The sequence below is a fragment of the Rousettus aegyptiacus genome, unplaced genomic scaffold (genome assembly GCF_014176215.1).
Source record: "Rousettus aegyptiacus isolate mRouAeg1 unplaced genomic scaffold, mRouAeg1.p scaffold_m13_p_1, whole genome shotgun sequence".
Classification (NCBI taxonomy): domain Eukaryota; kingdom Metazoa; phylum Chordata; class Mammalia; order Chiroptera; family Pteropodidae; genus Rousettus; species Rousettus aegyptiacus.
In genome coordinates, this window is record NW_023416284.1 from 50442695 (window position 1) to 50456140 (window position 13446).

Below are 13446 nucleotides of genomic sequence, written 5' to 3' on the forward strand. Positions count from 1 at the left end.
TCTAAAATAAATTAGAGGAAAAGCAAGTCCTAGATGATCACCATGTGGAATGAACATGTGAAACAATAAAGCTATTAAAGTAGTATGGAGAATAGAGAAAGTATCCTCAAGATGTTGTGGACAGTCTCAGATCAACAACATCTAACACAATAAAAATATATAATACATATGTGATTTTGTTATGTATTTATTGAGGCACGTCTATCCTGTTCACTGGTTTTTGTCCAGCCCCTAGCCTGATGCCTGGTACATAATGGGTACATGATAAATTTTTTTTAAATGAATGGGTGAGTGTTCCAAAATCTAGAATTCTGGGCATTATTTCTGGGTTGTTCTCAAATGTTTATACCTCAAGTAATATGAATAAAATGTAAGCCAATGGATTTTTATGTCTTTCAAATGATATTTATTTTTTTAAGCATAACTTATTTGGAATCTATATGACAAGAAAATTAGCACTTAAAAAGATTTTTTTTTTTTTTTTTTTTTTATGGACTGACTCAAACAGGAGTGTTCTTCCAAAAACTTATTTCTAAATGGAGGGAAAAATAATGATGACTTATTCTGTATCATTTATTTTATGTGTATTTTTTTTCTTTTAATCCATATAATCTCTCTATAAGATAGGTATTAATGTTTATTTCATAGAGGAGGAATCTGAGGCTTAGAGAAGTGAAATAACTTGCCCAGGATAAAAAGCTAATAAATGTGACTATTTGCACTTTAAAACTCATTGTGTATGGCTCCAAAATTTAAGGCTTTTTAACTATTATACCTTAGACTACAGAGATGGCATCTTGTGAGACAAAACAACAAATCAAAAAACCAAGAGAAATGCCCCCCAGCTTTTGATTTTTTCCCGCTGATACTCTAGATATCACAGATGGAAGAGAAGCTATCTCTGATGTGCACTACCTGAATTTCTTACACACAGAAACAATAAGAAATAATACGTGATGACTGTTGTTTTAAGCCACCAGTATTTGGGGTAATTTGTTATAACATCACGGAAGAGATATCAACTTTCTCATAAAGATTAATTTTCCACAAATAAAATCTGATCATGAAAATATTAGATGTTCAGATAACCCCGAAATATCTCTAGATACATTAACCAAGGCTATCTTAGAACTTGGATGAACAAAGTTAACAGATTCTTAACTCAGAGTTTAAAAAGCTAAATTTTAAAAGTCTGCATAAGAATGACAAAAAGATACAAGCCAGTTCAAGGTACATACCCAATGAAATGTGCGCAAATTAGAGCCATGAAGCATCAGAAAATATGGTGTTTGAGATGTGATTGAAGCTGAAAAATCAGTTGAAAATCTAAATAAGGGGACTATGTACAACCGTGTCCCATCTCCACTACTTGCAACCAGAAAGATATCCCCATCTCCACAGAGGAGAGCATATGGGCAAGACACTAAATTGAAAATGAGAGGAATGAGATATTTTAGAAATGATCTTTATTTAATCTGCCAAAACTAAATATCAGGGTTTTCCACATAATTGTAAGAAAGATAAGAGAAAGAAAGAACTGGAGGCATGAAGAAAGGAAGGGAAGAAGGAAAAAGGGGGCAGAGGGAGGAAGGGAGGGAGAAATCGAAGGAAGGATGGAACATTCCAAGGTACTAGGTTTGGTAGGTTCAGCAAATAAAAATACAGGATGCCCATTAAAATTTTAAATTTCAAATAAATAATGATCTTTTAGTATAATATGTTACATGCAATATTTGGAACATACTTCTGTGGAGACAAAGTATTTGTTATTTATCTGAAATTCAATTTTAACTGGTGTTCTGTATTTTATCAGCAACCTTATAAGACACACCACTGAAAAATTTCAGAACACCAAAAATAAAGAAAAGACCTTAAAATCTTCCAGAAAAAAAATATGTAATTGGGCATAGGAATAGCATCTGACTTTCCAAAAGCAACCACATGAGATAAATAAAAATTGAGTCATTTCTTTAAAATTCTATGGGAAAAAAATTATTTTTATTCTAGAATTCTATACCCAGACAAATTGAGTTAAGATATTCTCGGACATGTAAAGTCTCAAAATTTTACTTCCCGTAGCCATAATGATATAAATTGAGCATTGATCTAAATAAAACTGTAATATAACCACATAAGATAGACAGTGGTAAGTAAGAGAAAGAGGGGCAGGAGGTACAGAGAGACAGAGTGCTGTAAACTGTGATATTTGGCTTTTTAGAGGCACTCCAGTGGCCCTATCTCCCGGTATTCACTCCTTTATGTAACTCTCTCCCTAATGTTTGTTTCCATGACCAATAGAATGTGGCAAAAATGATTGTATGACATGCCGAAGATTACGTTACAAAAACGTACAGTATCTTTTCTAACCCAAGAACACCCGTGTCCATGTGCATGATCTGAGGGGAATCACCTGCTTTGCCTTGGGGACACTCAGGGTGTCCTGTGGAATAGCCCACGTGGCAAAGAACTGAAGCTTCTTTCAACAGCCCCATGAGTGAGCCTTCTTGGAATTAGATTGTTTGGCCCCAGTCAAAGCTTCAAATGATGCAGCCCCAGTAGACAGCTCAACTGAAAACCCATGTTAGACCCTGAGCCAAAACTAACCAGCTAAGTGGCTTCCAGATGCCTGATGTTCAGGAATAGTGAAATAATTAACGTTTATCGTTTTCAGCTACTAAATTTTCGGGTAGTTTATTATAACGTAACAGATAACTAATATAAGTACTAGTACAAACTCTTAATCTTCCATAATAGTCAAAAAGAGCTGTACATATTTATTTTTCTATTATTTTGTTAGTATAAATACTCCCCAAAACGTCTAAAAGATTACAAGGTAGTTTTATCTGTGGAGCAGGACTCTAGATTTGTGGAAGGAGGAAGGCAGATGGCTATCATTTCAGATTTTTAATAATTTTCTTATTATAATTATTTCCAAACCTATTGTTATAATTTTTAATATTATTTAATTTTTAAAATATACTGCGTATGTAGTATAATAGTAAATAGATAAGAAAATGTAGTTGTTCAATGAAATGATTATGTTTTAACCTTTTAATATGAGTAAATTTTGTTAGTGTTTACTCTAGAAGATATCTATATACATACATATTGAAGAAATAATGCAGAAATAATCACATTTTCTTTCTAGTTATGCATCTGACACAAAGTAGGCGTTCAATAAATGCTAAATATTATTAGTGTTTTTGCCATTATTTTGATTATACAGAGTGATGCCTAACTCCCTATCTAACTGGCTTAAAGAGTGAAGAAAACAGAGTTGAAATCTGAAAGAAGTGAATAGGATAATTTTTTCAACTTTCTTTTAAAAAGATTATCTCTATATTATCATGGCAATCCATTAACTTTTTTTTTTATTTTCCAATGACTTAGGTCACTTTTCCCCTCCATCAGTATAGATAATGAGCTGATTTCATGTTTGGTTGAGCCAGCAGTAGAGATCTAACAGAATGAATTATTATCTCTCTCTGGATCCTTGCCAAAACAATGCACTGATTCCCTGCCTTCCTAATGAACTGTGCCACTCTGAGGCTGGCTTGTATAATAAAATAAAAATCCCACACATTATTTCAGAAGTGATACCCCTAATACTATTTTAGTACAAATAGCAACAACATGACTTTTAAGCACCACAGCTAGAACATTACAGCTCAAGCCAACTTATAGGCTAACCTCAGACATAAACAGCATATATATATATATATACATATATATATATATGTCCATGTGCAGTATAATTTAAGAATACTGGGTAGATATTTCTGTTTAAATTATCTCCTTTCATACCACCAGTATGGCTGATATTTCATTGTTAAAATGTATATTGACTGGGGTCATTTTTCAAAGGTTTCTTAGTAAAATGGAAATATCCCTAGGAAGCATAATACTTTAACACAGGAGTCCCCGGGCCTCAAAATTATACAATCACTGCTGAAGAAAGAAGGTATTAATGATAAGAATACTGACTGGTACAGTGGAAGAACAACATTGGACAAATTGTAATTGAAAATATATGGGGAGCAAAGAGCTTTCCAAAACTACGAATAACCAAGCATCAGCCCATCTTGTATTCTAACTAGGTAGATTTTCAATATGGGTTAGATAACATTTTTTTTTTGCAACAAAATTTTTTAGTTATTGTGAAAAAAACATATCCAATATCAGCTGGAAGATCGGGACAGCTGTTTGAAGACCTGGGGAAAAAATACACGTACACACAAATTAAAATCATGCCTTTGTTAAAAGGCCTCTCCCAAAAGCATGCAATTCTAGTTCACTCCCTCTATCACAGCCAAAAATCACTTTTACCAACAAATCCTAATTTTTAAAGTGCCACACAGCTTTGAAAGTTAAAACAAATAATTTGAAAAAAAAAAAAAAAACTTTACAATTTGGATTGTCCATGCTTTCTTTATTCCCACAGTGGCTTTTCTCAATTAGAAGTTAGCAGGTAGTCTGAGACCTCATAGTTCTCCTAAAATGCTACGTGTTACCCTTCTAGTTCAATATAGCAGACAGACCATGCTTGTTTGTCTCCTTTCCTTCCAAAGCCACAATTAAAATAACTAGTCAGGCTGAGGAATGTCACTCTCTTCTTTCTCTAGCATATTTCTCCCTTACCCCTGCAGAACAGAGCTTCAGTGTCACACTGCAACAGGCATAAGGATAGAGGGAGAAACATTTGAGGCTATTTTTGCAATTAATCTATTATAGTTATTTGATTATTTTTAAAAATGAAATAGACACTAGGACTTTGGCAATAACCTATATCTAATATGGTTTCTCCACCATTCCATTCCCTTTCTCCCCAACCCAAAATAACCATGATCCTGAATCCCCTGATCATCTTTCTCTGAAATCTATGGATGTATTTGATTGCATAAATAAAGTTACTTTTTGATTGTGTTTAATTTTTAAGCTTTATTATGCAGTATTTAATCTTTCAGAACTTTTTTTTATCATGTTGTTACTAATATTCATCCATACAGTTGCATGTCACCGTAACTCATTCATTTCAACTACTCTATAATATTCCAGTATGAAACTTCATTTCGCTTTCATCTTTCTTTTTGACATGTTACCCCTAAAGTTATCATTAAGATGTATAATTTACCTTCACTAACTTTAATATTTCAGCGTGAAACACATCATGAAATAAAGTCTTTCAATCAAATATTACCTGACTCTCTCAACAATTATATGAGCAAGACTGACTTATTGACTTCACAAAAATACTCCCACAAAAGCTCAAGTGGAAAGAAGGCTGTTTATTACATCTTACTTGTATTAAAAACAACAAATCAACAATAACAAAAGGCAAAACAAATCCATTTTTAAACAATTCAGTTATTTTAATATTAGGTTGTCTTTGGTTAGGGGGAAAAAAAGGTTAATTTTGCATCTCTACTTCCTGAAATGTGGTTTCAGGCTTAAATAGCTGGATTTTTTTTTTTTTAATGGGTTTCACTCTATGGAAGCCTCGTAGTTTGTAGGCACTGCATTTATGAATATACAACGATGAGCTTCTATTTCTGAAATGGCAGACATTAAAAAGCTGCATTAACCTCCTGCCAGTGTAGGGCCAGCTCCAGACTATTTTATGTGCCAATGGGCAATGTGACTTAGTGGCCTGAGTACACAGGATTCCAGCTCTCTACTACTGAAGACCTAATTTGGCTAATTTTGGGTATAGAACAAGGTCCCATCAGGCCCTTTGATAAAACAATCAGCATTTCTCTCTGCCTCATCTTGTTAATTGAGATTTTACAGGCTATCTTATTGGTCATCATTTCTGAAAGCAGGACAGAATCTTCACTCTTAGTCCCTTTTTCCTCCCCTCAAATCATTGTATTTTACAGAAACAGAATATGCTGCAGTAAGTAGGACCTTCCCTCTTCATATAATTCTTACTGAGCCAAGTGCGTCCCATGTTCCTTGAGTCAGGTACTAGTCCTCTAATTATAATTTTATGCTAACTAATGGCTGCTTGTGTATAGTGAGAGAGAAGGGAAGGATAGAAATTACGGGAATTCAAGGAACACCTATGGTTAGACCATACAGAATAGGGCAAGTACATAACCCATGATTTTAAAATCCTGGTCTGTGGCCTTGTGGGCAGTGTCTAGCTGTGTGCATTCCAGGTAAGCACTTATCACTAGGTCTCACTTTCTTTAACAAAATATCTGAATGAATGGCAACAACCTATATCTAATATGGGTTCTGTGGGATGATTTCTTTCATATCTACAGCCTAATAGACCTTTTTGACTCTTTACCATGAAATGCTCCTTCCTACTAGAGATGCTGCTTCATCTAACTGATGTTACCCCCAAATTCTTCTTTCCCCCTTTTCCCTCACACAGCCTTTCCCAAAGTTAATCCCTATTTATCCATCAGAACTCAATTCAAAAACCCATTCCTAAGAAAAGATTTTCCTAATCTCCCTTAGTTATGTGCTCACATAGCACTTATCTTTCACCTTCATTACACTTATTATGCTTCTGTTAAATAATCACTTGTTTCATGTTGACCTCTTCAGCTAGAAATTAAGCTGAGGGTGGGGCCACATCTGTCTATATTTATGTCTGTGCTTTGCAAACAATATTCATGCAATAAATGTTTACAGAATGAAGTAGTACATACATGCACACTAGAGAATTTTATATAAAATTTCAGGGTAGTTACAGAATTTCTAGGATGTATATATTTTTTAGTAAGAATCTCTGGTGATCATGAAATCTTTTTTTTTTTTTTTTCCGGTTGAAAAAAAGTACTATGTTTTGCACTCCAAAAAATAAAAATAAATTTAAGAAAAGATCAAAGAGTAGGAAAATGTAAAAGAGAAAGGGAAATACAAAAAAAAAAAAAAAAGTGAAAGGAGGCCCTTAGAGAATTGCCGAAAGTTACATGCCAACATAGATTTCAATTGCTTTCAGCAAGAGAGGATACTAATTAGTAGAATAATCTTTGTTTCCCAGTTTGAAAGATTACTGTGATTGCTTTACTCCAGTGCCATGCTAGGCCTTGATGGTTTTAAAGATTAATTGACAGCATGTGAAAGCCAACTAGCCAATTAATGGCTGCATCTAAGTGCCCTGAAGAATGTATGTTCACATCATTTAGGTAGTTAGGTCTGACGCATTAGTTTATACTTGATTTGCTCATTGTCATGTGTCTCGTCTACATATATTTTTCTTATATAGACTGCTTATCCATGAGTCAGTAGCTCCTCATAGCTAACTTGTAAATTAACATTAATTTTTATGTTTAGTAGTGAAAGTCTTGTGTATATTAATTAAAGTTCCTAGCACTTCGAAAATTATTATATCACTCTCATATATAACATATATTCTATACATCCATTTCATGCCTAAATGTTATTTTATGCTCTTCTAAAAATAAAAATTGTAAGAAACCTGACTATTCAGAGAGTTATATGATGTGGGACAAAACATTTCATCTCAAAATGCTTCCTTTATAGAAAAAGTCATAGAACAATCTAGCCACATGATCAGAGAAAGCTGTTTTAAGTTTACAGCATTTTGTTTGCTTTGGATACCATAAATCCTCTTACTGATCATATATTATTTTTTTCATGGTTACAAAGAGCTGAAAAACACATTTATATCTCAGTTTTATTCAACATACATTACTTATAATAAACATTTTGAAGACTACCCCATCCCTACTTTTATTTTGCCACCTTCATTTTCCTTCATGACCCCAATTTCTTAATTATTTTATTTATTATCTTCTAATAAATTTATCCCTGGAAACTGCCTAGAATCCTCGGGAGAAAAACTGTGTGTGATATGAAAATGAAAGAAAGAAAGAAAGGAAGGAAGAAAGGAAGGAAGGAAGGAAGGAAGGAAGGAAGGAAGGAAGGAAGGAAAGAAAGAAAGAAAGAAAGAAAGAAAGAAAGAAAGAAAGAAAGAAAGAAAGAAAGAAAGAAAAGGAAAGAAAGAAAAAGAAAGAAAGAATAGCTATCTTTGTAAGTAAATTCTCTTATTCTATAGTAAAATACACTAAAGCACTGGGGCAACTCATCTATTTCTCAAATTCCATTTCCTCAGGTTTCTAATTCTGCTCAGGAAATATTTTGAGCTTTTAAAAAGGTCCCAGGACATAAAATAGTCATATGCAAATGCCGGTGAATAACCATTGTAGCTGTTAATTTCAATATGTCAAAATATTAGATTTACATCTCTCTATGGATATCAGCATTTTAAAAAGAGGAATGACATCTCTGATTTCATTCTATTAAGGCATTTAAAGTAGGCAGTCCCACACTGTTCTCTAATCACTCAGCAGAGAAGGGTTTAGCTATGCAGGCACAGACTGAAATCCCTTGTTTCTCTCACTGAATGGAACCGCAAAGAGAAATATTGGGCAAGCCAAGCACTGCCAACCACTGCCAGCCTCTTTGAGAGATGTGCTATTTCTTCATGCAATGAAGGGATCTCTGTATTAAATTCCATGCCCATAGTGGTTTTACCTGTCTTTACAACCATTGCTTGCCTTAAATCTTTCTGTTGCACACTGTTTGCACCTGCTATTCATTCCCTCTGGGGCAATGTGTCTCAGCTGACTGGAATAGCAAAATCCTCTCTCTTGCTTCAAAGAATTAAGTTGTCTCTACATTGTTATTCCAGTCACTGTACTGTACAATGACTTCTGACACAGGGGCATGAAACACTACAGAGGTAGAGAACACACTCATGGATTGTTAATAGGTATAAAAGAAAGAACATCTGGGTCCTATGCAGTCCTACTTCTGGCATTAATTGGCCATGATCTTCAGGCTGTGGTTTAACTCTTCTAGATCTGTTTCCTTACCTATAAAGTATGAGAGATGGTCTACGAGAGTTTGGCAAATTTGAATGTGCATATAAATCTCGTAGAGATTTTATCAAAATGCAGTTCCTGGATCAATTGATATGGAATGAATTCCAAAATTCCGAATATCTAACCATCTTCTGAGGTGTTGATCATGTTCCTGATCCAGGGAATATATCTGAAGAGTAAGGGAGAGAACCACAAAAATCCTTTGACTTCATTAGACCATTTAATTAAAAAGTTAATTATATAAATAAATACGAGAACTTCTTCCAAAATTACTGAATTTCCATTTTTCATGCATTTGTTTTGTGATATTTAATTGGGCTTAAACTATTTTTTCTAACATGTCTTTATACTTAAGAATAAAACTGATGTATATTGAATATCACGTACCATGTCTTTACTTCTAGTATAGCCTATGAATGATGAAACTGATATCAGAACAGTCACATGACAAAGCTGGATTCAAATCCGAGTCTTTTAACAGTGATATCTCTTTGGACCTCTGCCCAAAAGAATGAACCAGGGGACTCCAACAAACTCTAGTTGTGTCATCGTTATGTTCTCAAGAACTAAAATAACCATCTCGTTCAGAAACAAAGGGGTTTATAAAAGCATGTAGAGGAAAATATAGAGAAACAGAAATGTTCTGGTAGGCTATGAACATTTGGGACTTAGAAAAAGTGCCCTCCCCAAGAGTAATGCTGGTAATTAAAGATGCAGGCCCACCTAGGGCAAATCTCAGACTCCTAAGATATTCTAGGAGGTATTCCAAAGGCAGATTCAAAGCCAAGTTTCTATCACACCTGCACTGTTTAGCTCTGACCCATTTTAAGTGATCACGCAACTGCTTCTATGTGCCAACAAAAATTTATTTCAATAACTATTTGGGGAAAAAAAATGAAACTCTTTATTCACAGTTCCTTTAATCAATTAACAGACCCCAATTTAAAATCCTATATATGAATAAAGATTGCTAAGTTACTTTGGCTCAATATGAGGTACAACTATAAAAACATGTAATGGGTTATTTAGAAAAGTCTGTTTCAGTAATAAAACTCCATAACTCCAGGACTATTTCTACACCATTCCAACCAGCACTATTCCTGAAGCAACTTCTGCTCTTCTAGTTCTCATTCTACCCCTATTTCTATCAGCCTTACATTTCACAAACCTTCTGAGGCCACAGTGACCTGTGTACATTTATATAAAGCATAAGGGGAGAAAACTTTTTTTCTGTCCTTTCATTTATTCATTCATTTATCACACACCTAACGAGTGCTGATTTTATACCAGGCAGTGTGCTAGGTATTAGAAAAAAGGCATATGTCTTGCTTTTCATTGTTCACCAAGTACTGTGGCATAAATCTCATTTAATTTTTATATGTCCTTAAGGAACAGATGTTAATATGCTAACAAATGGGGTATAGGTTTCTCAAGATCAATTTCTCCATAGTGCCAGAATGTGAATTTTTTCCTACATCTTCTAAACCTGATCTTTGCTCTTAGGGGTCAAAAGATAAAAAGAAAAAAAAAAAATCTTGAACATCATATTCTACTTCACACACTCAATTCCCCGATTATGGCATCCATGACAACTTTTACAAAAACACTTTTTGCTGTTACTGCCAGGGGTACACAGGAAAGTGACTGAGAACCCCAAGCAGCATGAGCTGCTAGCCATCTGATACGGCCCACTTTTTTCCTTGAGTTTGTAGCCAGAGGCAAGTCCAGGACTTTTCAGTCTCTCCATTCTACATAAAACATATAGAAATGTTTTTCACATAAAATAGCACCTACTCTTCGGAGCATATCAATGTGTTTCGTCTTCACTAGTGAATCGTACTCGTTTTGATTCCTCTCTCCTGGAGTGTTCTGTAGTAAACAGTGCAGAATAGAGTGACCCAATACAGGATGCCCAGTCCATTTTAAGAATTCTCTAAAAATGTTAGATTGCTGGAGAGATAATCCGTATAGTTTAAAAATATGATGCTAGCTTTATCTATCAGGATCTTACCCTTTTGTTCTCCACAGAAAAGCTGAACACAGAAAGACCAGTCTACTCCTGAACCCAGAGACCTTCATTGTTCGCATTATTTTGGCACAGTCAATGGCAAAGAGGGTGGAATGTGTTTTCTTTAAGTGAAGATAACCTTCCCTATTGAGTATAAAGCAACAATTAAGTTGATTTAATATTATGGAGTACAGTCAATATTTAACTGAATTTTCTACTCTGCAAGACTGTACCTTGGAATAATACCTGCTCTCTCAGTAATTTAAAACTCCAATAAATATTTGAATGCCTACTATGTGTCAGGAAATTTGCTAAGCTCAATGAGAACAAAGGAGATGATAAAAACCATAAAAGAAGACACAAAAATGACTGAATGAGATAGCATATTGAAAACCCTTTGTAAATGAAAAGGATGTGGAAATGAAAGAAATTACTTCTGCAAAAAGTTTATTTTCTTAAGCCTGAAAGGAATAGAGCTTAGGCAAATACTTTATTCAAAGAAAAAAAAAATATTTCAAGTCTTATAACCAAAGGCATATTTCTTATACTTGTGAACTACCAGGCCTCTTTATTGTTTTAATTATTGTCTTTAAGAAAAACATGTCCGTTGCATGCTACAGTATTTCATAGAATCAAATCTCTTGCCTACAGAGAGAAGCAGTCTTTGAATGCAAGGTAGTCTTCAGCAGCAGCATTCAATATGACAAAGCAAATGTAAAGTGGGTCTAATAGTTAAAGACTTTTTGACTTTTTAAGATGTTCAATTGAACATTTAAAAGGTTTAGTCCCATATCAGTTCTAGAAAGCCCCCCGGGGGCAGTCTTAAGTAACTATGCCATTAGGCACTCAGCTGCAAATTGCCTATTAAGTCTGACTGAAACTGTAAAATTGCTTTTCACAATGCAAATTAATGTAAATAAGAACAATTGGTTACACATATCACAGGCTATCAAATTGTCTACAGATGATGCATACTCACCTCCCTTCCATCTCTGAATAGCATTAGTTTAAAGTTATATTTAGTAGGTTTTAAAAGGCTTGGGTGTCCCTGTGATAAATTCCACAAATGTATTATAAGCCGTACACATGTCCTATGTATGTTATCTATTATATGAAATATAAACCTCTTTTTATCTATGTCTGAGGGCATTTATGTTCAAGTTCAGTGGACATACCATAAAATAATCCATTTAGCCCTAGATCTTAGGTTACAGCAGGATCATTCCATTACTAAACATAATAATAAAAAAAAAAAACATTTTTTTTTAACAAATGCATTACAAAGAAATGGATAAGATTATAAAATAACATCGGTCTTCTTTGAATAGTATTATGCACAGAGGAACCTTTTTGCTATCATATTTGTGATCATTATTTTAGAAATCTGGAAATTATTTAACCTTTTAAACCCATATAGAAAAGAGATTTCATACAGTAATTGTAAGGCGGAACGAATGACTTGTAAGATGTCACCAGAAAAGACATATTCTTAACTTCATTCAAATACAATTTGTGATATATTCGAGTTTTTGACCAGTTCCTAATGCAAGTTCTAAAGAGGTAGTCTCGCACCTCTCACTAAAGAATGTAAAAGTACGTGGCACTACTGTTTTATCCTCAACCACTTTAAATCTCAGTCAAAAAATTAGACAAAACATATTTTAATTTTAATATACTATTACAATATCTATGAACCTGTTAGTCAATCAACAGTTGTTTTAAGCACCTCCTATTATATTATTATCACTGTACTAAGGATAATAAGGCCAGTCTCAATTCTATTTCAGAAAAGAAGTAATGAAAACAAGTAACACAGAAATATAAGTGTCTGACCTCCTAAAAGAAACTATAACAGGAAACATTTCTCCAATTACAGTAGTAGTTAGAAAAAAATAACGCTTCTCCATCAGAGTGTGAGTATCATTGTGAAAACAGTCTACTGAACCTTATTTATAAGATCATGCTATGTTATTTTGCAGGAATAATCAAGAGGTCATTCTTAGAAAAAACATTGATGCATTGTATTAATTAAAAGTTTGCATAATTTGAGAAAATGATATAATTCAAGTGGGAAAAAAAGTTAAAGTGAGGTTATGTTTTTAGTTCTTTATTGACATCTAAACTGAAGTGGCAAGCTTTTACCTGATATAATCACAAAGTGGTAAACTCATTAACAAAAAGAAATGTCAAACTGCATTTCAAAGGACGTAACATGCATTTTTCTGTAGTTTTCATTGTGTTTGTAAATGATATAACATATGAAGCACATTAAGCATAGTTTTTATTTTTATATTTCTCTTTTCAGCATCCTCAGGGATTAAGCATTAAGAGTAATACCAACTAGTAAATAATTTATTTTGGAGCAAAAATAAACAATCCCCAAGCCCAAGTAATCATGAATACTTCAATTCCATAGAAGCAGTATTCGACACACTGGCAAAAGTGGCATTCATGTAGGAAAAAACACATAAATAAAAGAAGAAGAATGTGAGAAGGCCAAGCCATACTGTTTTCTTTGCATATGATTCAGATAAATCTGGAAATATCATAGCCTTGATAATTAAATTATTATTAATG